We start from the raw sequence: 22,548 nt of genomic DNA, 5'->3' as shown, positions 1-22,548 counted from the left end.
AGCACAGAGAAAGGCCTCACCTATTGATCTGTAGGTATACATTAGATCTGGCCCCTGTTTAACTGCATTTTGGTGTAAGTGGGGCATTCCCCAAGTCAACATCCACCCTTGTTTGACTTCTACAGAGAATTCTTGTTCACAAGTGTTAACTGTATATTTAACAGAATGATTTCATTGCTCCAGGAGACAGATAATGAAATGATCAGACAAGATCAAAAGATCAGATAATGTACCATGACAGGTGACGGATTTGATTCATTGTCACATCAATGGAAACATCTTGCAGTGCACCCTCACAATTTACCTTTGATGGATAGTCAGATCTAGCAAAGTGATACATGATGTTCTTCAGAATTTATGAGACAATTGCACCTTAAATCCATTTGATAGCTCTATGCCTTAAAAAATTATGCTAGTAATATGTAACAGTTGTAATCCTTCCATCTTGAACCTAGCCTCTTAGTAACCATGTTTGAATCTCAGTGAAATCAGTGGGTACATAACTAGACATAGGATTGCAATTTCCTCTGCCCTTAACTTCTGTTTTCATCTTCATCTACAAGAACCAGACTGGAAACAAATTTGTGAAGAGATAACCTGGCATGTTGCTCAATCACTGTAGAATGATCTGGTGCTTATTATTCCTTAGCTTTCTGATTGGTGATGTCCTGGAAAAGTGAAGAGGCAGAAATGTTTAGTTTTCGACATCCTAGTTTGCGCCATTCTGATCAATTCCTGTTATTTTCCATATGGCTAACAATTTGACTCATTTCCCCAGAATTTTAGTAGTAACATATTGCCAAACTCATCCTGGACAGTCCAGTAGAGAATGGAATTAAATACACAAACATACCTGAGGGTGCATATCCCTGCTCGGCCAGGAAGCTCACTGGGTGATCTAGGGCCAGTCACTGTCTCTCAGCCTAATCTACATCAATGGCTGTTGCGAAGATAAAATGGGGAGGGGAAGAATCATGAGCTTCTTTAGTTTAACAGTTATGGAGAATCCTGGGTACTGTAGTTTTTAAGGGTGCTGGGAATTGTAGGTCTATGAGGTTTGCACCTTTAGCAAACTACAGTTCCCAGGATTCTTTGGGGGAAGCTATGACTATCAAAGTGGTATACAAGTGCTTTAAATGTGTGATGTGGATGTGACCTATGTATCAAATATCTTACATATATTTATTTTAAGGTGTCGTCACACACTAGTTTGCAGTGACGTTTGCTGACTGATGGTGCTGCAAACTACAGTGTGACAACAGCCTTCTAATTGCTTCTGGGCCATCACAGCAATGTTAGAGAGCAGCAGCAGCAGCAGCAGCAGGCCCAGCAAGCTGCGGAGAAATAGTCATGACAACCTGAGGGATTGGACTAGATTATTTTTGTTATATCTTTCAGCTTCACAGATCTGCATACTATTAATATGAAAATAATTTTACACATAGTTTTTATAATCATTTCTTCAAAGCTATTTATAAGATCTGAGTAATTAAATGCTATGTTAATGTCCAAAAAGTCAATGTTACTATTAATATCTGCAAGATCTCTTTGAGCTTGTAAAACATGAGTAAGCATTATTTGACCTTCTAAGCACATTATATATGCAGATATTATCAGTTTTAAGCAGTGTATTCGGAATGCATGATTATTTATTTGAGAAGGGCATATTAAAAATAAATAAATTAGGAAGTTTGGATTTGATCTCAAGAAGATTTTGACAAGCTACCCTTTCACAAACGAGATCGTTCACAGAGACATTCTTACCACTGTGTATAATTTTTCCAGCCCACACTGTTTCATAGCTGAAAATCCACTCCTGCCAAGAAAAAAATGTAACATAGAATAAATGCTAAAGTTTGCTTATATAAATGAGGACATGCTTTTAAAGTTGGCTGATACACAATGACAGCCTGGAAGTTTTCTCTTTTATTTCCAGTAAACCTACTTTCAAAGAAAAACATCAGAGTGAGGAGGAGAGCCTGGCTGGAAGGCCAGAGTCCGTGAGTTCAAATTCCCGCTTGTGTCTCCTGGGTGTCAAGGGCCAGCTAAAGATCACCCCCACAGTGAGTGGCTCAGGGGTTATGTGCCCTGACACCTGTGCAGCTGTGGGCAAGCTGCATAGTCCCAAGGAGCCCAGTTGCCCCCCAGCTGGCAGTTGCAGATAAGGAAGGGGCTGGCTTCTGCATCTGTGGCAAGTTGAGCAGGCCCTAGCCAGCTGGGGAGGACTAGCCTCAGAGGGAGGCAATGGTAAACTTCCTCTGAATACCGCTTACCATGAAATACCTATTCATAGGGTCGCCATAAGTCGGGATCGACTTGAAAGCAGTTTATTTTTCAAAGTCAAGCTTGGACAAGCTTGTAGGCATTGCAAGCTGCCAGAGGCATCAAGGAGACAGAGCAAAGCAGTCATTATTTATTATTTGATTTATATCCCGCCTCTCCTCCCAGCAGGTGCCCAGGGTGGCAAACAGAAATGCTAAAAACAGTTTAAAACATCATAAAAAAACCTTAAAATACATTAAAACAAAATGTTAAAAACATTTTTAAAAGCTTTAAAAACATCTTTCAAAAAAGGGTTAAAAACATTAAAGAAAACATGTTAAAAGCAATTCTAACACAGATGCAGACTGGGATAGGTCTCAACTTAAAAGGCTTATTGAAAGAGGAAAGTCTTCAAAAGGCGCTGAAAAGATAGCAGAGATGGTGCCAGCCTAATATTTAAGAGGAGAGAATTCCACAGGGTAGGTGCCGCCACACTAAAGGTCCATTTCCTATATTGTACAGAACAAACCTCAGCAACTCCGTCCCCCACCCATCCCTGCATCCTGTGCTGGTGTTGCACTGAGTATCCAGGTGGGTAAAGCTGGGTCAGATCAACTCCTTCCAGCTCACCCACCCAGGTCTCAGTAATGCACACCAAATCGGCACCTTCATCCACAATCAAATCATGGATGAGAGTGGTCTTATTGTGTACCGATCTGGCGTTAAACAACAGCACACACAGGCCAGTGGGCACAGCAGATGACCAATGAGGAACCCATCCATGAGAGGAGTGGCAGTAAGGAACAAGGCACAGATAGCCTTGCCCTCATCTTCTGTGGTAATTCACCACATCCCCATGGCTATATTTCCCTCTACCCGTGATCACTGAAATTGGGGTGGCATCATCTATGCTCCTCCGTACTAACACTCCTCCTAAACACCTGATATGAACCCAACACAAGCTCACCAACAAAGCCTGCTAGAGCCAATTATCCCAGAAGGCCTCTATGAGAATTGGGAACAGTCATACCCATTCAAACTTTTTCACACAGGGCCCATCTACTCCCCCTCCTGTCTCACACCCAGGGAGGGCCAGGCTTCTACTAGTTACAGACTCTCACTCTGAAGGCATCTGGTGACTTTCTCCTATCATTCAGTTCAATGCACAGGTTCTCACCCTTTGCAGGGACTACACATGCACCACACGCCTTCCCCACCACCAATCTCCTCTAGATTGGTTTAACAGAGAATTAAAGCAAACAAAAGAAAGGTAATAGAAGAGGGTAGCACCCTCGCCCCCAGGACTCCCTAAGGGGCTCCTCTTCAGTGGAGACCCTGCCAGCAGCAGACCCACCGCCCAAGGGCAGCTGGGCTTTTATGCCTTCTGACCCAGCCAGCAGCTGATGCAAGAGGCTGCAAGATTAACTGCAGCCTCTCTATGGAGCCAGGGTCAGGCAGGGGGTCCCAGTGCTTGCAGCACTTACCAGGGACTTCAGCTGTCTTGAGAGACAGCACCCCAAAGGAGCGAGCAGCAAGCACCCGGATGCTCAGAGACTCACTCCCAGGGCAGGTCTTCTTCAGTCCCCTAGTGCTGCAGCACAATCAAGAAATGCCACGTATCTCATTGGATCCAGAATTGTGGTTACTAACTAACCAGAGAACTTGTTGCTCAGACCAAAGAAGGATGGCCAAAGGAACTGGAATGAATCAACAGTAAGACAGAAATCCCATGACTATGACTCAGCAATAGAACTGTTGTGCCTTTAGATCCCTCAAATGTATGAGGAAACCATAGGCTTCTCCCCGCCCCGGCCCATTCCTTTTCCTTTCTTTCCATTTACCAGTTTTCCCCATATGCTGCACAGCACGCTTGGAATCCAGTTCATTATAGCAAGAAGGGATGGTGCGAGTCAATATACCAGCTGCGTTTTGCTCAGCCAATAAAATAGCTAAGGCTGCAAATGTGAATCTTTCAGTAGTTGGCCTTCTTGGAGATTGTATTATATACGGAATGACTTTTATCCAGGTCAAAATAAACTTATTGTGAACAATTATTGTGAACTGCAAGGTGCAGTTTTATGGGTAATGAAAACTGCTTCAGAGTTAATATACTGAGGAAAACCCAGCATGTAATTAAGCATCGGACACTATGTAAAGGGAAGGCACAAAGAGAAGCAATCCACAGAGGAATCTGCAAGAAACACAGAGATAAACTAGCACACAATGCATCAATGTTTTTCACTCACAGTGTTGTCTTGTACATGAAATGATAGCAGGAGAAGGGCCATAGCTCTTTGGCCTTGATAGCACATCGGCCTTGCATGCAGAAGGTTCCAGATTCAATCCTCAACATCTCCAAGTAGGGCTGGGAAAGACTCCTACCTAAAACCCTGGAGAGCCACTACCAGTCAGTGTAGACAGTACGGAACTAGATAGCCCAATGGTCTGCTTCAGTATAAAGCAGCTTCCTTTGAACCTAGTAACAGTAGTAGTCTAGTTTAACAATCGATCCCTCTTATCAGGGAACTTTGGGAACTGTAGCTCTCTGAGGAGAGTAGGGGTCTCTTAATAACTCTCAGCACCCTTCACAAACTACAGTTCCCAGGATTCTTTAGGGGAGAGCCATGACTATTTAAAGTGGTGTGGATATGGTCAGAGTCACAACAGCAATGTTGTTGTTGTATCAATGTACTGTACTAGTGGCATCTCTTGCCCATGTAGCATTCTGAGTAAGATACTCAATACTTTTGCTATAGTAGGAAGCGAGCATGGGAGTCAGAGACATTAACCCCTGAGATCAAATAAACATTCATTTACCCTAACCATGTGGTATTGGTCCTTCTGTGATTGGTTTAAAAAAGGGGGGTTCTGGTATGGAAATTTTCCTTTACAGGCCAAAACAGACTTAGAGCTTTGGCTTTAACTTTTATACAAAGACAGCACTGTGAAGTCTATGTCACATGAATGAGCAGCAAATGGAGCAGCAAGGGAGGGCTTGTTCCCCCACCCCAAAACTCCAATTCCCCCCTCAGCATTGATGCATGTTTTGTAAAGTGCTTTAAAGTGTTCTGAGAATAAGCTATTCTGAACCTGTGAATGGACATTGGCACTGTACGTCACATATTTCCTGTGAAATCTTGAATCATTTCTAAACTTAGTAACATTCTAAATCCTGCCTCTGAACTGGGTTGGTTTGAACATGTAGGTGAAGAAATTGGGACGGAGTTCAAATTTAACGTTACCGCTGCTTTGTCTGGGATTTTAAGTTGGTTGGCTAAGTGAAGGATTATTTAAAAAGAAAACCAAAGTCGTTGCAGCCAGGGAGCACCATGGAGTGGTGGATTGGTTCTTCCAGAGCATTTGCACCACACGGACCTCTCTTCCCTGTCCCAATAAGCAACAGCAACCCTCTTGCTTCCACAGTAGTGGCTTCAGCACCCTCCATATCTGCCTCTGCTATGAAAAGGGTCACATTCGCACCATACATATATGATGAGGGGTGCTGAGAGTTGTTAGGAGACTCCTCTTCTCTTCACAGAGCTACAATTCCCTGAGTGGTTTAACGGTCAGTCCCTTTCTCCATGGAACTCTGGGAATGGTAGCTCTGTGAGACAAGGGGAGAGGAACAGAACTATTCAAAAACTACACTTCCCAGGTCTCTTAGGGAGAAGCCATGACTGTTTAAAGTGGAATAATAGATACATGGTGTGAATTGGTCAAGGTATGGGCAGGAAGCCTCCTCTCTATTGGTGTTGTCACCAGTGATTTCATGTTAGTAACCTATTGCAACTACTTAACCAAAGAGTATACAAGGTAAACTTCCCATAGCATGCTGCACAACTTGTGACTAATTTTACATGTTTGGGGGGGGGAGTGAAGAAAAGTTGCTCTGTACAGTACATGTTTAGAAGCATTCTGTTTTGTTTTATTTAGTTAGTTATCAAGATGCAATTCACAATTAAAAATGACTATTGCTTCGTCATATGCTCTGTGGCTAGACTGTAGAAAAGAAACTGGGTTCTGGAAGCAAATGTGGTGAGCCCCATAACAAATAACTTTGGAGCACCAAAAAAAAAGGAGAGAATAAAGGATAAATTGTGCTTTTAAAAATATCTGTTTGAAACTTCTTCCAAAAGCCTTGCAGTTAAGAAGAATGGGATAAAGGGCTTAGCAATGCATAAGGCTTTGGCCACAATTGTACTGGACTGCAGCCTTAATGAAATAAGCAGCTACATTTTTATAATATAGGGAGGCTATGACAAAAAAACCCTAATTATATAAAGGTTCTGCAAAGTGAATTTTTTTGCCGTTTCTCCTTTCAGCTTTGATAAAGATGTTTTTTTTTTTTTTTCAATAATTTTTATTCAGATTTTCATAAAACATACAAGACGAAATCATAAAACATTCAAAGACAAAAAACAAAATCAAAAATAGTTAAACAAAAAAAAAAAAAAGAAAAAAAACAAAAATAAAAAATAAAGAGTAAAATATTGACTTCCCATTTGTCAAAGATCAAATCAGTTATAAGTCTATAATATATAACAATCCTGTCTCTTAAGTCATATTATAAAATCACTTTCCTCCAGTAGTTATCTTACTTAATCATCAAATCTCATAAACATTACTTTATTCTTTCCACAAAAAGTCAAAGAGAGGTTTCAATTCTTTAAGAAATATATCTATCAATTTTTTTTTCCAGATAAGCATATCGATTAATCCATCTCATTACTAATTATGATAATCTTATTGTCATAACCATAGTCAAAATAAACATTTCAATTAATCCATCACATCAGAATCTGTTAGGTTCAGTAATTTCAGTAGCCATTGTTCTATTATCCCTATTAGTTCCATTTTCCATCTTCCATCTTCAGTAGTCTTGTTAAGTCCAGTAATTTCAGTATCCAATCTTCCATTATCAGTATTCCATAATAATCTTGCTGTCAAAGCCATAGTCATATAGTAAGAGTCTGATGGGAATTACCTCTATCCCAAATATTTTCTTGCCATCCATTCTGAATAGGTTGCTGAAATACTGCTGTAAAATCATATCTCTATTCTTTTTTTCAAAATACACTGGGTCATCTCTTGAAAGTTTTTCCATTGTCACATGGCTGCAGTTAATTCCATAGATTTTCTCTATATTGGGCTCCATCACATCAATCCAGTCCAGAAGATTATCCATGCCATTGATAACTTTATCTCTAGAATCTTCATTAATTTCTTCAGAGATAACATTGAGTTCCAAACAATAGATTTTATTTCTAAAGTCCATAGACTCCAAATCTTGTTCCTGTTCCACGTTTGTTCCAATCTCCGGGATCTCCTCTCTCACAGGGACCCCTGTTCCAGTCTCCAGGGTCTCCTCTCTCACAGGGACCCCTGTTCCAGTCTCCAGGGTCTCCTCTCTCACAAGGACCCCTATGTCTTTAATCTCCTGTGTCTCCAAACAATAGATTTTGTTTCTAAAGTCCATAGACTCCAAATCTTTTTCCTGTTCCACGTTTGTTCCAATCTCCGGGGTCTCCTCTCTCACAGGGACCCCTTCCAGGGTCACCTCTCTCACAGGGACCCCTATATCTTTAATCTCCTGCTTCATTTTACTCAATTCAATTTTCAGCTCCTTACAACCCTGTCGCAGGTTTTGTTTCGTTATCTCAATCTCATCCATTATTTTCTGAAACATAGTTATTTCCAGATTCTCAGCCACTTTCTTAATTGCCATTTTAAAGGAAAAATATAGGAAAACCACTTCTTATTTCAGCAACAATTGGGTTAATACTCCAAACTTGGTGACATCACAGTATAAACAGAGCAGACAGCCTTATCTCTCCATGCTTAAGTAAACAAAATGCAGTTCCCAGGATCGAAACAATTAATGGCGGTCGTCAGGAAACAGATTCGTCAAAATAAAATAGACCAAAAAGAGAGTAGTCTCAGACAATATAATATTCTTCAAAATAAAAATCTGGAATAGAAATCCCTCTTCTGTGTATATCTTTAGAATGCAAATCCAGGACAGCTTTTTGCAACAAAAACAGAGATAAGCTATTAATTAGTGAGTAGCAGAGAGAAGTTATGGCTCCCCAGTGAGATGTCAAAAACCGATCAATCTGGCAAATCTCTTTTAAACAGCAACAATTTAAGTCAAGTAAAAGAAAAATATAGAAAGAAGGGTGCTTGCCTGTTAGTGCGTTCTCTCTTAGAAGATAAGATGAACGTTCGCTTTATCAGATAGAGCTTGTTGTTGAAAATCCGTCCCACCTTCGTCGGCTGGACCTCGTCCCATAAATTAATGAGATCTGGTCGTCCCAACAAAAATAGGCTTTGAGGTTAATCTCTTCGTTTCTCCCTACCCGGGAGAAGTTTAATCAGTCAAAAAAAAAAAAAATCTGACTGATATATCTGAATAAGCTTCTTTTGAGGCAGGAGCCCGTCTCAAAAGCAGGCACAGGCTAAGTCACCCTTCCCGGAAGTCCGATAAAGATGTTTTGATATGCAATCAATTAAAGTTAAAAATGGAGTAGTAAACAAATGGGAAATGTGTAATTACACAGTTAAGTGCTGGAATGTTAAAAGAATCACTATTTAAAACAAGAATAGAATGTATAATTTGGCATTAAATGGTCCATCGCAGCAAACAATTAAATATTCACTAATAGTCAGAAAAAAAACCTTGCGGTTTAAGAACATACCTATAGCCAACAGATATTTCTATCAAATTTTAAAAAGCAGGGAAATTGGGAAGCTATAGCAAATGCACCTGGGGAACAGAAGGCCTGACTTCCTTTCCGAGATATCATACTGCCCTACAAATTTGTCAAAATGCAAACACAATTTGGATTGGTCTTTCACAGTCCAATCCACTTCCTGTGTAGTTTGGAAGAATTTGGTAACATGTGCCTCTGAACATATGGTGAGTGGTGACAACACCTGCCATCTCCAAAGATGGAGAATTATATTTTTGTATGTTTGTTGGTGTTCTTCTTACTTTGCTTCTTTTCTGTGTTACTACTGTTTCTACAGAGAATCTAATCAAGAAAATTATATTTCTCTCATTATTTATCCTAGAAATCTGTGTCAAATTTATTTTTATTAATTTCAAAGCCTTTTTATTGGTCAATGTCATATGATGGTGAAGACAGCCTTTTGTGTTTCAAACTGGAGGTTATGTTCTATTTCTATTTTGGGTGTTTTAACAGTTGAACCTGAAACTGCAGTTTGATGCAAAATCAGACTGATTACAATATATTGCTACTTAAGCAATGACTCTAGCTGTTGGAAAAAACAAACTTGGCCTGCCCAAGATGCATGTTTTGAACTTGCTATGCTTAAACTACTCCACTTAAGGAACGGGGCCATAGTCAATTAAAAGCAGAGCACACCTAGAATTTTTATAGAATATATTTCACCTCCCACTGTTTTATCTTGTGCAAACTGAGACACTCCTCATGTCCATTGGAAACTATTCTGCAGAATCAGAGCCACCCCTAGGCACCGGGAATCAGGGCAGTTACCCCGGGCTCCATGCTTGGCGATCTGCATATGAAAGCAGCAGCCGCGTCCTCCTCACAGCCGCAGTAGCGAGCTGAGGGGAGTGTAGAAACGAGCCGGGAGGAAGAGGTGCAGCAGTGGTCTCCTGACGGCCATGGTAGCGAGCCGGAAAGGAGAAAACCTCACAGCGAGAAACGCTAAGCAAGTCTACAACAAAGGCTGCAAAAAAGGGAGCCGCAGCCGAAAAATACAAAGCTACCGCCGCCAATGAAGGTTGCAAAAAAGGGAGCCGCAACCGCAAGCTCCTAGCAGCTGAAATACAAAGCCTCCACTGCTGCCTGGAGGAAAGGATATATAGAGGGAGAAAGAATGTGGGGGGACAACTATGCTTTTGCCCTGGGCAAAATGCTAAGGGAGCGCCTGTGCAGAATAGTCAGTGCCATTATTCCACAATTGTTTTGGGAGGTTTTTTTAGTGTTGAAAAGTGTTGCTGAAGTTAGTGAAGGGTGCTGAAAGATGCTAGGAGATGCCCTGCTCCCCTCACAGAGCTTCAATCAGAGCAGCTGACTGTTAAACCACTCTGGCCACTGGAGCTGTCAGGGTAATAGGAGTCTCCTTTCAGCAGCCTTCACAAACTATACTTCCCAGGATTCTTTGGGGGAAGCCATGAAATTAATTAATTTCAACAAATTATGAGAACTCTGACAGAATAAAGTCCAAAAGTGATCTGGTGTTTTTCTCTTTTTACACTTTGAACTCTCAATTCTCTCTGTTTTGTGTATCACCATGAAAATTTAGAGGGTTGTTAAGCAAGCGTTTCGGAGTTCGGGACTATACATTTTCTAAGGTTTTGTTTTGAAATGAGCTTATGGGAAGCATTAGAATGGCATGGGGGTATTTTCAATTTAACATTGCGGAATGCGAAAAATCCATGCAGACTATAGTATACAGCCACTCTCATGACTGTATAATAAGAAAATGAACTTTGGGTTACAGCATCTTGGGAAAGCTAAATCAAATTTAGAAGTGTAATGGTGACATCTTGTAGTAAGCAGACCCTGACTGCTATCCAGCACGGGTCCCAATGTTAATCTAATATAACTTGACAATTGCAATAGGTCTTGGAAGAACCAGGGGGAGGGGGGAAGTGTTTAATGGGGATGGGAGCTGAGGGAAGAAGTTTCAGGGACTATGAGGGCTTGCATGAATGACCAGGATGAGAGCTAAGAATTCTTCTGCAGTTTAGATTTTGATCTGAGACAGAGGAGGATTAGGGGTTTTCCTGAAAGTTCTTATCTGAGCCTGTTATAGGACAATTATGCCACCATATCTAATTGTAAAATTTAGTTACTTTAAACTGTAGGGACATTTTTAAAGCTTTTTTTTAAAAAAATGTTTTTAACTTTTTTTGTTTTAATGTATTTTAAGGTCTTTTTGTGATGTTTTAAAGTGTTTTTAGCATTTCTGTTTGCCGCCCTGGGCTCCTGCTGGGAGGAAGGGCGAAGGGCGAAGGGCGAAGGGCGAAGGGCGAAGGGCGAAGGGCGAAGGGCGAAGGGCGAAGGGCGAAGGGCGAAGGGCGAAGGGCGAAGGGCGAAGGGCGAAGGGCGAAGGGCGAAGGGCGAAGGGCGAAGGGCGAAGGGCGAAGGGCGAAGGGCGAAGGGCGAAGGGCGGATAGATAGATAGACAGACAGACAGACAGACAGACAGACAGACAGACAGACAGACAGACAGACAGACAGACAGACAGACAGACAGACAGACAGACAGATAGATACTGCACTGCTGGATCAGGCCAAGGCCCATTCTTCTACTTTCTGTAGTGACCAGGTGCTGCTAAAAGCTCTCAAACAGTTCATTGTACTGATGGTTAATGGAGAATTTTTATATATCCACACATATAAACATAGATATTAGGTATATGTTCACCGCCCAGAGAGCTATTGCTAGTCGGGCGGTATATAAATTTAATAAATAAATAAAATAAAATAAATATATGCTTATGAAATATAAGAAAATCACAAGGAACTAAGCAAGAGGCCCACAGGCCTTTGAGACCCCCTAAAATCCAGTCTCACAGAGCGGCAAGTGAAGTTCAGCCTGGACTTCTCAACTCATGAAATGAAGCAAATAGGCCTGTGTGTATGATTAACGTTTGATTAATGAGTATATTGTTTATGAGCAACCACGCATATAGTGAGAATGTAATAAGTGCTGGATGTGCTGGTTAGATGGAAGGTTTTAGTTAATATTATGGGGAACTCATATATTCCTATTCTCATATGTTTCTTATATAGATATATAAGAAGTATATTCTAAGAGCTGTAGAAACCAGGGAAAATCATAAGGATGCAACAGGTATGGTCTGCCTGTGAACTTTTAACAACCCTGACTTGAGCAGTTACATGTCCACATATGATTAATAAATGGACACGGTAGGCCTGGCTGATCAGGAACAATGGAATATGCTATGTGCTAGATATGCATGGCAGACCAATTAGAACAGTATTATGTTAAGGTTGATAGTAACTGGTCTCAACTGGCCCAAAACCAATCAGTAAAGTGGGACAGCAGAATAGTAGTAACATCAGTCAAGGAGATGGGTATATTGGAAATATTAGTCAAGGGGACAGATTGACATTAGTCAAGAAGACGGTAGAACAATGGAATAGGAGATGATTGCCAATTATGAATATACATGTGCTCATTTTAATAATGGTATCTCATTGGTTTAGAAATACTGCAGAAAGGTGTAACCTTTATGTAATGTTTAGAGGATATTGTATGATTGGTGCAAGGATGTCACATGCTGCACTTAGTACTGTATAAAACAGCCATGCAGACAGTGCCTCATTGCAGTCCTCACCAGGCACTCTCGGAGGTTCTCCCTATGTACGCTTGTAAAGAATAAACACCTACCTTTTCATTTCAAGCCTCTTCAAGGACTACCAGTCCTAGATCCCAAAATTCCCCATCATGGTCACCTTTTGTTGTTGTTTCCCAGGATCTGTTAATCAGAGATGTACTGCCTTGTAACAGTCAGTTATAGTAGCTAACGTCTGTTGATGACCTATTTTCTATGAAAATGTATAATCTTTAAAAAACCAGTGCCTTGAAGCAAATTCCATATGTTAATTATGCACCTTATGAAGAAATTCTTGGTTTGTCCCAAATCTAGTACTGCAGTGCCAATAAATTCTACTGGATGATAGCGTACCATCATGAGAGAGAGAAAATGTCTCTTTCTACTTTCTTAATTATTTCATAAATTTCTATTATGCTTCCATTAAACATATTTTCCCCCTAAAGAATAAAACTATCCAAATGCTTTCTGCTTGCAGGATCTGCTCTGGCATCTTGATCATTTTAATTGCTCTTTTCTGTACATTTTCTAGCATGATTGTGTCTGGAAGGGGGTTTGGATGTCCATCTGTTCACTCACACTCTGGTCCTTTTTTTCATGAATGCTCTTATGCACCAGCTAGCCCTCTTTATGGTAGAAGACTGGTAGAGATATTTCAAATAATAAATGTGGGTTTCAAGAAAGAAAATCAAGGATTCACATTTAGGTTTTTTTCTAAAAAATCAAAATAAATGCCATTCTGGAATTAAAATTAAGTAAAAAAAATGAATGGAATTTCAAGTTGTTTTCTCTCAGGTTGTCCATAAGTAAGTACTAACAGAGGCGCATTTAGGATTGCCATCAATTTGGCACTTTGTAGGGTTCAATTTTGTGAGAAATTCGGAGCCTCTTGTCACTAGTGAATATTACCCTTCACAAATGTGATTATTATGTAGAAAACACTATACTGAATGTACTCATCCCCACAAATATTTCTGGTTGACCATTGTAAACTTTTCCCAGCAAATGTGTGCCTCCATAGGAATAACAATGAAGGAATAAGATGTGTCACAAATTGTCTTCAGTTGAGAAACTAGATATGTAGGGAGGCAAAGTTTAAATGAATGTACAGATATAACTTTTTTCTTGCTTGTACTTTGTTGTCAACGTGGATCCAATCATTTGTTTGAATGGAAGATGCTTCTGCCATCTCTGCTGTTTTCTGTGGCATGGCCAGCCTCATTTACAAGCAATCATTTTATGTATTGAATATCATGGGGAAAATAGCTCACAACGAGGCTTCCCTGTCTTCTCCTTTATCTATTCCCATCCAATTATCTTTGGCCAGAGAGCCCCAGTGAATTGTAACCTGCATGATGAGTTCCTCAGAGAGGTATAACACTATAGAATAATTTTGAGTGAGGCAAATTAAGCCTTCATTTAATCAACGTCCAAAGTGGGTTGTTCATATTTGCTAACCACTACATAATAGGATCCATAGATGCTGACTTGATTCCCAGTCCTGTCTTAGTTAAAGTTCTCATTAATATGAATCATTTATTTTAACAAGGCCCTAATTCATACATTAACTTTGAACATGGAGTGAAGTCTAGTGGAAGACATTTCCTGCCTCTACAACATTTGTATCACGTGGATATGCTTTGTACCACGGATGAAGAATGGATTTCAACAAAGGAATCCTATGCAGAGAACAAGACTGGAAGTCCTAACAACAGATTGACAAATATGCAGAAGTAAGAGGTTGGTGAAGCACTTGCTTGTTATGTGTGCAAAGAGCAGGGTAGAACAGGTACATTGGAGCAGGAGCAGCCAATGTGGTGCCTTCCAGAAGTTCAGCTTCCAACTCTCATCAGCTAGTATTCTAATGGTTAGGGATGATGGAAGCTGTAGTTGAACAACACCTGGAGGATTCCACGTTGCATTAGAGGCTGGCATAACTCGCTCTTTCCTCATCTTGTTGTCTTGGTGCCTTGCTGCCACAACTCCCTGTACATGCTCCATAATGACTCCAGCATTCATTGCAAGGAGAGGCTGTTCTGTGCCTGACAATGAAGTATTCAGTGTCCTCCTCTTGCCTAGGCCTCACCCCAGGAAAAAAACTCCCCTGCTGTTTCTTTCAAGGCTGCTTTCACACTGCACTTTATTCTGTTCTTCCCACGATTTCTTGCCTGGTAATTTGTGCATTTTATTTGGCCTTTCACACGACCTAAAAGCTAGTTCTGGAACTCTAGTGGAACAGAGTGGAAGTTTAGTGCTAATTTTCATGATAAATGATTCCAGAAATAATCTGTTTGCAAACTTGGGAACCCAGAAAATTGCAGGAGTTTTGCTGCTAGCTGCAGTCACTGACATGATAGGCATCCCAGTATACAATGTGTTCCTGCACTTTATGCACATACCAATTTATTTTTTTTGTTTGAAAAAAATTGTACCAGCATTCCCTTCCTCCTTTTCCCACACCGTGTCTATACAACTAAAAAAGAAAAGCCAGATGCTAAAGGGAGAGGGGTCACATGGCGATGGGATGACATCTTAGACCTCCTACACATTGGGGAATTACAGTGCACCTTTGTATAATGGGAGGGGGACAAAATAAGATACTGTTCGCTGCAGCCGTGTGACAGATATTTGCACAAAATGCCGGTATATCAGCTGAAAAAGCCACAGTTCCTTAACACAACAGCAGTGTGAAAAGAATGTTAGGGATTGGGACAGAAGGGCTAGTTTAATCTGTTAAACTAACACAATAAGCCTCATGTTTGAAAGCAAAGTTCTCTGCATGCCAACACTGTGGGTAAGAGGTGGTTACTGAAATGCTCTTGATGTGAATGTTTGAGCCGTGATAGAACACACAAGAAGAGCATTTGTGGCCAGCCACTAAGGTGCATGATGAATTGCAAAGCAGATGCAGGTTGTGAGATAAATCAAATTAGCGATCATAGGTTTAGTGTTCAAGTTGACTACTTATGCATTGTGGAGACAGGATGAGGAAATGTGGAGAAAGCAATCATATGAGACTTCTATTTTATAAGGAAAGACTGCTTTACCAAAGCAAACTAAAATTATATATATATGATCATTCAGCATTGTGTGTGACTCTTTTTACCAGGCACTTTGAGGATAAAATAACTTATCACCATGGAGACCTCGATGCTGCTTTCTTTAAATGCAAATCCAGTTGTGGTGTCCAATGCTACATCCAATTCTATCCTGTGGGATCTGTTTCAGCTGATGTGGCTTGATGATGTGGACAAGGTGCTTGGAGGAATGAGGCCAACCATATCCCATCTAGACCCTTGCCCTTCTTGACTGATTAAAGCTAGTAAGGGTAGAGGATTCGGGGTACTGACTGCATGAGTTCATGGTATGGTGAATGTATCTTTATGCCTTCTGCCCTTAAGAAAGCAATGGGGTGGCCACTCCTTGAAAAAACCCACTCTGGACATAATAGTTGTAGATAACTACTGTCCAGTTATTGACACCCCCTTTTTTGTGAAAGGTGATACAGAGGGTTGTGGCAGCACAGCTACAAAAAATAAATTGGAAGATTCTGGACCTATTTTTGTCTGCGGTCTGACCTGGCTTTGGGACTGAATCATGCTTGGTCATCTTTATAAAGGATAGCCATTGCTTCATCTTGAGGTGGTTTAACTATGTTCTGTGTGAAGAAGCACTTATTTCTGTTAGCCTTGAATATCTACCATTCAGTTTCGTTACATGTCACTGGCTTCCAATTGTGTGTGTGTGTGTGTGTGTGTGTGTGTGTGTGTGTGTGTGTGTGTGTGTGTGTGTGTGTGAGAGAGAGAGAGAGAGAGAGAGAGAGAGAGAGAGAGAGAAACTTCTCTCCGTTTACTTTCTTCACACATACTTTTACACACTTCTATCATGCCTCCCCTTTCCTCAAAGGGAAGTTGATACAGCCCCTGAATAGTTTTTTTGCCCTTTTACTCGCCTCTTCTAGCTCTATAATATGCTTTTTGAGATGTGGCAATGTCACAGTATTCCAAACAGACGTGGCTTGCCTGGAGCCACAATGTTAGCTTCCTGGCAGGTGCATCACTGCTGCTTACCAGGAGGGGAAGGGGTGAGGCGGGGTGGGTGGGGGAGTTGAGGCACGTGCCCCTCTCATCTAAGTAAGTGGTAGTGATACACCTGCTGGGAAGCTAGCATTGTCACTCTGCCCCACCTGGCAAGCCACTTCTGTTTCCAAGTGTGGTTGTACCATAGATTTGTATAAAGGTATTACAATGTTGACAGTTTTATTTTTAATTCTTTTCCTAATTATCCCTACCATGAAATATGTCTTTTTCACAGCTGCTGCACACTGGGTCAACATTTTCATTGAACTATTCACCACAATCCCACATCCTGCCAGTTCAGATGCTGTTAGCGTATATGTGAAGTAAGGACATTCTTTTTGCCCCAGTGTGCATCACTTTACATTAGCTTACATTGCACTGCATTTGCCATTTCAATGGCAATTCAGCCAGTTTGGAGCAATCCTTGTGGACCTTCTTCAAATCTCTTTTTTCGTTTTCCCACACCAAATAATTTGGTGCCATCAGCAATTTGGTGCCAACTCACTGCTCGTTCCTTATTCCAGATCCTTTATGAACAACCACAAATCTTAAGAGAGCTCCTTGAAGGACTACGTCTTACATCCCTCCACTATGAGAACTGTCATTTCATTCCTACTCTTCGCTTCCTGTTCTTTAACTATTTACTGATTCATCATAAGATGATCTCTCCTCTCATCCCATGACTACTAAGCTTTCTCAGCAGTCTTTGGTTAGGGACTTCTGAAAGTCAACTTCACAGTTTCCACCAGATCACCCCTATCCCCATGCTCCTTGGATTGATTTGGTAATGATTTGAGGGTTTTTTTGTTCTTTTCTTTTAAGCCAAGTTATCACAACATGGCCAGATTTTTATTACACTATACTTTAAAGCTAAACCCTAGTCTTCTATGACCCTGGGCATTCACATCTTAGCTAACTACACTATATCTCTCTTATAACCCTATATGTATCTACTCAGAAGTAAGTCTCATTGAGTTCAATGGGGCTTACTCCCATGTAATTGAATATAGGATTGCCACCTTATTTTTGCATTTTTATTTCATTTTCTCATGTCCACTAAATACTTTAACTGTTCATAATACCTCTGGATGCCTTTTTAGTCCCCGCTGCTTATATAATTTTAAATGTGTTTGACTTCTTTTGTTAGTGGGAGATATTAAACCATACTTATTAAATAGTGCATTAAATTTTTAAACAAAGCATATTTCCAGTTTCTTCATGATTATATGCAGTAGTTTAAAAATATCCCTAACAAGGCCAACAATAAATATTCTCCAGACACCCAAACAGAATCAGTTTTCTACATTCTTGCTCAGAATTGCCAGATAAGTACTTTAAAGATAACAGGAACAGAGTTCTTGTCCCTGTAATATCTCATAGCTCCCCAACCTCCTTTTCATATATCAAAAGCTGTTTTTGTATGTTTCCCTCCCACCCCCAACAATTCTTTGTTAATGTAGCTAAGCCTTATTCAGCTTATGGAAACATTTGATTTTATTTCCTTAAACCCATATTTGACAACCTGACAGGCAGAACCATCTTCAAAACCTCATATGGAGAACTATCTTCAGAGTCTCAGGAAAGCCATGGGAGCTCTGTTGGAGCAGGTAGAGCAGACTTAGCTTAATATTAAAATTATGCAAACAATACAAAATTATTGGTGAACTCTTTTCAGGCATGTGCCACAAAGAAGGGGCATAGCAGACCTTCTCCGAGATATTCATAGGCTGGTTGTCATAGGTTGTGGTTAAGGATGCTTGAGGAATTTGATGTCTGGACCACAACTAGGGATGGCGTAGAAATCCAGTTCAGTTTGCATTTAAAGCCAAATTTATCAAATCTGAAACAATATAACCTAGACACAGCCATCCTTCAAAATTTGCACTTATCCAAATTTTGTGATACAGTTTTCTAACCAACCAGTGTTTACAAAAGCGCATATAAGGAAAATTGTGCATAAAAACAAATATATGAGTGAAAATAATATGCAAAGATGCATTATATGACAAGAAATTCTCGCCCATTCCTACTCACCATATAAATTATCTCTACACCATGGGTTTCCCTGTCCCTGCTATTATGTCTGCACATATTCTCACTTTTCCACATATTAGCAAGACATATTCAAGGCACATATCTACAAAAACGTGTATTGCATTTGTATGATTATGCACAATTAGCTTCATCACACATCATCATGTTCCCCATTCAAATGCAGACATCTCTCTAAGCAGTTCAATGGAAATGTGAATCACTGTTGTGCATGTTGTGCATCAGATGCATATTATTATCCACAATTGTCTTAATTGCACATCACCTTGCACATCTAGTTGCTTTTGTCATGGATCTGATGATAATATTCTCAAGCATGTGGCTTTTTTTTGTGCAGTTATCTGCATTGACAAACATGTGATTTTCACATCAGGAGTAGAAATTCACAGACAGTCATTTGACAAACAATTATCCTTAACTTTGCACACATTTCATTATCTGCAGACTTGAGCAAATCCAGCTAGACCTTCCACCCACATCTTTCATTCTCTTTCATGCTAGAATGCACTGCCAAAGCAACAGACATTTTTAAATGCTTTCCAGAAAACACCAACTGTTCACTTCTGCACTGTGATGTTTGGAACGTTAATTTTCATGTTACTTATATAAACATCATCATGATTACAGGAAAACAGAAACCTCAGAAATCATTGTCAGAAATTATAATTTGCTCCACTCTGCTCCAGGCTTTCTTCCATTGACATACAAAGGTGGCAACACAAAACTTTTTGAGTGTAATTATGTGATGCAGGCATGCAGAGTTTGTGCCTCACCTACATTTGTCTCTAATCATTAGCTCAGAAGAATTGAGCAGAGAGAAAGATTAAGAGTTATTCTGCCCTATTTGCTTGGAATGGTTTCATTTGCCAAAGAGCTTAACTTGCATTAAAGCAAGACTGATAAGGGTTGCTGTAGATATTACCCAATTTCTCTTCTTTGTTTGAAAATGAATTCAAAGAAAGATTTACACTTACACACACACACACACACACACACACACACACACACACACACACTGAAGTGCTAATAAAGCCAGAACTGTCTTGATGAAGACTCCCCCCCCACTCAAAACAATTACATCATCACCAACTTAAATACAGATTAATTACCTGCTCATAATATTCTGTAAGAAAGCATGAATTGTTTAAAAGAAACACATTTTAAGGTTCAATATAGCACAGGGAGTCAACAAGAGCAGACCATGCTCCTTGCTGCAGATGGCTGGCCTCCAATTTGTAGAGGGCATTGAAGATAGGAGGAGGAGACAGAGGCTATATCCACACCAGACATTTATTCCGCTTTAAACAGTCATGGTTTCCCCAAAGAATCCTGGAAAGTGTAGTTTGTGAAGGGTGCTGAGTGGTATTAGGAGATTACTGTTCCCCTCACAGAATTCCAATAGCCTGAGTGGTTTAACACTCAGCCTCTTTTCCCAAAGAATTCTGGGAATTGGAATTCCATGAGGGGAATAGGGCTTCTCCTAATAACTCTCAGCACCCTTCACAAACTACACTTCCCAGGATTCTTTGTGGGAAGCCATGACTGTGGAATAAATGTCTGGTGTGGATGTGGCTAGAGTCAGTGTGGTTGTCCTTACTCTCCACCTAACATGTTGATTTAACACGGAAGGTGAATGCCTGGACATGGTGACAAGAAAAGCTTTAGAATTCAATCCTTCATGGCTCACATAAGCAACATTGTGCTACTGCTACTACTGCAATGATAATGGTGTAACCACTATACTACACTACTATTTGTACTGCTCCCATTGTTACTTCTGTGATTATGATGTAACCAGTGCTGCTGCTACTCCTCTTTGTACTACAATGATAACGTAACCATTGTAGGACTACTATTACAATTAAGTTATAACCACAGTATTACTTCTACTTCTCTTACTATTATTACTACTATTACAATGATCTTACCACTATACTACCACTACTACTTTCACTGCTGCTACTATGATTATGATGTACTACTATACTGCTGTTGCTACTACTACTACTGTTACTGCTACTACTATTTCTATCATAATTTCTACTACTATAATGATGATGATGATATAAACACTGTAATACCACTACTACCATAATTATGATGAAAACACTGTACCACTGCTGCTATTGTTGTTGCTGTTGTTTTCATTTATGAATTGTTTACAGTAGAACACCATACTACAATGATGATACAACCATTGTACAATGACGTCTACTGCTACAATGATACAACTGCTGAATTACTTCCACTCACTACCACTCCGATGACAATGATGATATAAACATTGCATTATTTCTACTAATTACCACTACTGCTGCTATTACTATTGTAATGGTCAATGGATCAGTAAACATATTTTAAATTGACATATTATTATTATTAATGATGTAACCACTGTACATGGTACACACAAGGACAGTAAGTGCAAAGAGAAAAGCAAAAGTAGGTAAGTGTGAGTATCAGCAAATGCAGCATTTGGAAGTGAAGATTAAGGCATATTGTCTTTAAGGCATATTAAAGCTTTATGATGTTAATGTTAAGAACTGCATTCCCAAAGCCATGAAGCTATTTATACATAATTTGTTTTAGTCCCTTTCATATTTACATACACACTGATCCAGCAAGGGAGCCCCACATTATATGTTTATCTGGTGCTCACTGAGTTGGCTGGGTGTGAACTGAAGGCAGGTGTGGGGTGTGTGGGTGTGGGTGTGCCTGCACGCACACTGCAGCTACCACCATGCAAGCACAACGTTGCTGATAGTAACCCCAGTACAGGCAAACGCTGCTGGTGTTAGCAGGAATGATTATCAGCTTGGCAACCATACACTGCACAGTACTACCTACAATGCTACCACCTTCACCATTGCCTTCCAGCATCTAAAGGTAAGGATGGGAATTCCATGCAGCAGCCACAGATGGCTTCACTGAGTGAATTGCCTAACTGGCCACCACTAATCAGTCAAGTCAGCTTCAGATGTTCATGTGAATGAGCTCTGCTATTATTGTTTGGATTTAGCACAAATGAAACACCAGAATAGTTGTCTCTTCATCTCCAGCTTCGCAGGAAGCTGCTTTATCCTGAGTCCCAATCAAAAAGAGAGACCAAGATGCTGGAAAATGGGAACTTTTATTTTTGATAAAACCCAACGCGTTTCAGACTGTTATCTACAGGCCTTCATCAGGGGCTATGGTAAACCAAACACAGAGGACAAATTAGTTCTACACACATATAAAATAATATACATAAATATAAATCTTTTGAACAGTATTGTACTCACATAATAGCTTGTAAGATTAAAAGACGAGCAAATTGCTTTCTGTACTGTACCAATATCAAACATCTCAATGAGTAATACAATGGATTGTCTGTATATATACACAAGCAACCCAAGGCAAGGTGCAGGTGAATACAATAATGTTCCCTTTTACATTAGGAACAGCTAACACCTGGATGCAAGAAACAGATGAGGGACTAAGGGAAATTTTTAAAATTTACAATAGGGGAAGAAGTTCAAAATCTTCATTTAAACCAGTTGGGGTCATTGTTTTTAAAGTTAATATCCAAGATAACTCTTTCCTCAATAGAATATCTTCATTCTCTCCATGCACTTTCTCCAAAACCCAAAATCTTAGATCGGCTGTGGAATGTGGACATTGGCTATAGTGACCCACTAGAGGGGCTCCCATCCTTTTATTCCTTAAGTTGCTAAGGTGTTAAGAGAATGAAGATATTCTATTGAGGGCTATGTACATCTCAGCTCCTTTTTTATATTGTACCTTCAAGGGATAGCATTGTAG

The 22,548-nt window shown here is 40.1% G+C and overlaps 1 long non-coding RNA gene across 2 annotated transcripts; it reads right to left on the bottom strand.

Moving 5' to 3' along the window:
• Positions 1-241: 241 nt before the first annotated feature.
• On the bottom strand, positions 242-22,083 carry LOC133385791 (uncharacterized). 2 transcript variants are annotated; one of them, XR_009762958.1, is made up of 4 exons: positions 22,029-22,083; positions 1,765-1,816; positions 854-940; positions 242-668 (listed from the first exon to the last, which is right to left on the bottom strand). It is a non-coding gene; the product is annotated as an uncharacterized LOC133385791 (long non-coding RNA). The 2 variants fall into 2 exon arrangements; XR_009762959.1 differs by lacking the exon at positions 22,029-22,083 and adding an exon at positions 12,673-12,750.
• Between the last annotated feature and the right edge of the window lie 465 nt (positions 22,084-22,548).

The sequence above is a fragment of the Rhineura floridana genome, chromosome 5 (assembly GCF_030035675.1).
Source record: "Rhineura floridana isolate rRhiFlo1 chromosome 5, rRhiFlo1.hap2, whole genome shotgun sequence".
Classification (NCBI taxonomy): Eukaryota; Metazoa; Chordata; class Lepidosauria; order Squamata; family Rhineuridae; genus Rhineura; species Rhineura floridana.
The sequence above is the reverse complement of the archived record's forward strand: the minus strand, read 5'-3'. Positions and strand labels throughout refer to the sequence as shown.